Consider the following 4,134-nt stretch of genomic DNA (forward strand, 5'->3'; position numbering starts at 1 on the left):
GAACATACTGTAACGAGGATCCCGATTTTCGAAATCAGAAATAAAAAACTACTACTTTCGCGATATAGAGAGCAAAAATCAAATCAAAGGCTGTTATTTATTTTCTATTGTTATATTTAATTTTTTTACCATTATATACGTACGAATAAAATAACTAGGGGAAAAGAGAGAAATCACCTGTGTTTTGAACCCCAAATCGCCGTGGATGACCGAGGGTGTCGTCTCTGATGAAAGACGACCGAAAGCCGAAAGGTTTCCCTACTTTTAGAGGCACTTTCATTGATATTTTGTGGGATTTGAGCCCGGATTTAGGCTCAGGGGGACTAGAAGGTCAAACCAGGGGTTTTTTTCCCTTTTCGGCCACCGCAGACGGTGGTGTCGGTGCCGGAGATCGGTGGCCGGTGACCGGCCGATGACCGACCGATGGCCGGAGGACAGAGGGGCTGAGAGAGTTTTAAAAGGGTTTTTTTGGTTTTTTTTTTTTGAAAATGTTTTAAAATAAAGTTTTTGAAAGAATGGGGGGCTTTTATACGATATCAAAACGGTACCGTTTTTGGAGGGCCTCCAGACGCCCAAAACGGCATCGTTTCGGGGAGGCCGACCCGAATCCGACCTGACCCGCCTAGGATCCGCATGTTTTTGAGCGGAGGGGTAAATTGCGCTTTTAGCCCCTCCGCCTTTTAATGTTTTTACAATTAAGTTTTTTATTTTCTTAATTTACCCTTTCACTTATTATTGTTTTCAATTTCATCCAAATGTGAATGCTGTCGTTTTGAGGAGAAGGGAAAATTGCCCTTCCAGCCCCTCTGTGTAATTCTCGCGTTCAATTTAGTCCTCCAGACTTGATTTATTTGCGGATTTACCCCAGTTTTTTTTACTTGCAGTCCAATTTAATCTTTTTTTATATTTTTCTTAAAATCAATTAAAATTGATAATATAATTGTATTTTTTTAATTTTTATATGTAATTATATTTATTTTATATATATGTATACTTATTTTTATGTACATATTTATGCCTTAAAAAACTAATATTTTTTCGCATATTTATACATATACTTGTTTTATTTATTTAATCAATTTTGATATCATTTCAAACCTATATATTTTCATGTGTACATGTATGCATCTTCTTTGTTTATTTCAATTATTTGCTTATCAATTGATGTTGGCATATTTTTTTATTTGATATTTTGTATGTGATTATTTTTATTATGTATATTGATTTTATTTATTCATTTATTTATATTATTTCTATGACGCTGTAATATTTATTATTGCATTGTATATTTAATATAGCATCACATCATTTTTACTCGATTTCAAACTTTTCAAAATTGAGAGAATGCTCGTATTTAGGGTTTTCAAGGAAATTGAGCCCTAACGTATTGGGTTCCGATTTTCTTCGTTAAATCTAACAATCTAGCATTCCTCTTTAATCAAAAAAGTAAGAACTCATTATTGGGAATTCAACACGTTGTGTCCTAACGTATTGGATGTGACGCATTGATTATTCGAAATGAAGATTTTTTCTAAAAAATAATAAAGGAAATATTCCGAGTTTGGGATTTTGGAGGAATTGTGCCCTAACGTATTGGGCCGCGATTTCTTAAATCTTGAATAAATGGATATTCTTTTAAGTTTTCATTGTACGAGTATTTTGGCCTAATTCATTTTCGAGGACATTAGAATGTCGTGCCCTAACGCATTGGGTGTGGTATTTTCTTTCTCTGAAATGATAAGGGTTTTAATACGTAACGTTTTTAAGTTTTTGCTAAGTATTATATTTTTTTTCAAATTTTCGACATTAAGACATTAATTAATTAACTAGGTACCAAGTTTTTGGGCGTTATGAGGGTGCTAATCCTTCCTCATACGTAACCGACTCCCGAACCCGTTTTCTAAAATTCGTAGACCAAAGTCGTTTTTAGGTGATCCAATCACACCTTAATAAAAGATTGGTGGCGACTCCCAATTTTTCATTTTTTTAAGTCGACATATAAAATTTTTGTTCTTCAAAAAAAAGGGTTTCGACACTTATGATTGCTTTGATTAACTTGTTTTATTTCTATATTTTCGAGGATGGGAAAGATTTTATCTGAACATTGATTTTAGTTCTCGATCTTGGATTTATTGAGCAAAATTTAGATTGGTAAAGAGATTTAGCATATTTTTTAGGTATAATTGTGATTATTTTTATGTTTTAAATCTGATTGAATTATTAAATTAGATTATTAAATATTGATGGTTTCATAAGGTTTACTAATGAACCTTTGTAACATATTATTTTTAAAGGATTATCGAATCTCTATAATATTTGAGCAAAAAAAGTTGTTATATATTGTTTTCTTATTTAATATTTTAAAGGCTTAGGTTTTGGTAGAAATATATTAATATCATGTTATTTTATATTTGAGAACATATAGTACTTTTTGTTTAGATTATCTTAAATGTTTTTTATTGTTTAAAAATATATATTGATTGTCGAATCAAACATAAACTTTTGTGATATTGGTCCCCTTTAAAGAAAGAATCTATGGAGATGTTTAAAAAGCCCATCCTATTAGATCTATTGCATCCTCCGAAGTAAATGCAAGCATAAAAAAAATTAAAGATATAATCATGGACGTGATAAATGACATAACAATAACCATTAGAAGTGGAAACATAGTAATAAATAAGAGAACAAAAAGAGATTCCAAGATAACTCTTCAAATGATAGAGATAATTTATATTATCAATGTGATACAAGAGATTATTAACCATGTACTTATCATACATGCAAATATTTTGTTCAACTATATTAATATTTTTTAAGAACAAAATATGTCTCGTTAACAATGTGATAATGAATACTATCTTTATAGATAGAAAATATTTATCTTATTTGGTACTAAAACAAACTAATATTATTATAATATTTAGTTGTACAAAATTAGTTGAAAGAAGAGCTAATATATCAATATTTGAAGGAACAAAATATTGTAAATCTTAAAGAATAAGATTTGTATAGAGTTTAAATCCCTTAAGACTCTCATCTTGTATATGATCTTTAATCTTGATCGTGGATGTAATTTAAATTACCGTTGGATCTGGGGAGGTTAACTGATGAAATGAGACTATTTGACCTATTTAAACTGGCCCAATTCATGGAACACATGGAAAAGGTCATCTACTTAAAGCTTTGGTGGAACACTTCAATAAAACTCGAATTACCATGGTTAATTATTGTAAATCCTAAGGGATAATATTGTATAGAGTTTAAATCTCTTAATACTCTCATCTTGTAGATAGCTTTAATCTTGATCGCGATATAATTTAAATTGTACTGTTGGATTTGGAGAGCTCAACTATAAATAGAGGCATGTTGGATCTAGTGTCCTAATTATAGTATTTTCGTCTAATTACATTTGAATTTTTTCAAATAGATTGATTAATAAAACAAATTCATTTATTACATTAATATACTTTTTATAATTTTCATCATATGGGTTTTGCATGCAAAGAAAAAAGGAAACAAATGTTGCTCATTGGTTGTCTAACATTTAATTGATACTAAGTGGTATTACATGGTCGGATTGTAATACAAAAAGACAACTTATATTAGTAGGTGAACCTAAACATGTCCTTAGTCTAATCAGAAATGAGAAACCCTATTAAAAGACTAATATGTCATCTATCAAGTCCAATTGGGGAGATGTTTTATCTTGGGCATCAGAGCGGATAACTCCCAGATGATTAAAACATAGATGTGATTGACTGGACTGACAATACATCGGACCGGACCCAAGAAGAATAGATCTTGAATATGTTTTTGAGTTTATTAATTTGTGACATTCATAATGTGGCATATCTAAATCCTGAGTGGATGACAAACTATGTATGTGTGACTCATACACTTTAATGTAAGTAATAGTCTGAGTTCGAATAGATAAGGAACCGAAAGCTTGTGCATTGGGTGTATGACTTCTGTAGTATGTAGCTTCATTTACAAAATTGAAATTCATAGACTGAGACCTGGGTAAATGATATCCTCTCATTAGAATTACATGGTTGATGAAAAGTAAATGTGGACATAGGTCATTCGTCTTTGTGATAAATGACTTAATTACTATTTGTTAATAACTGATTTTTC

Source organism: Gossypium hirsutum, chromosome D08 (assembly GCF_007990345.1).
Source record: "Gossypium hirsutum isolate 1008001.06 chromosome D08, Gossypium_hirsutum_v2.1, whole genome shotgun sequence".
Taxonomy (NCBI): Eukaryota; Viridiplantae; Streptophyta; class Magnoliopsida; order Malvales; family Malvaceae; genus Gossypium; species Gossypium hirsutum.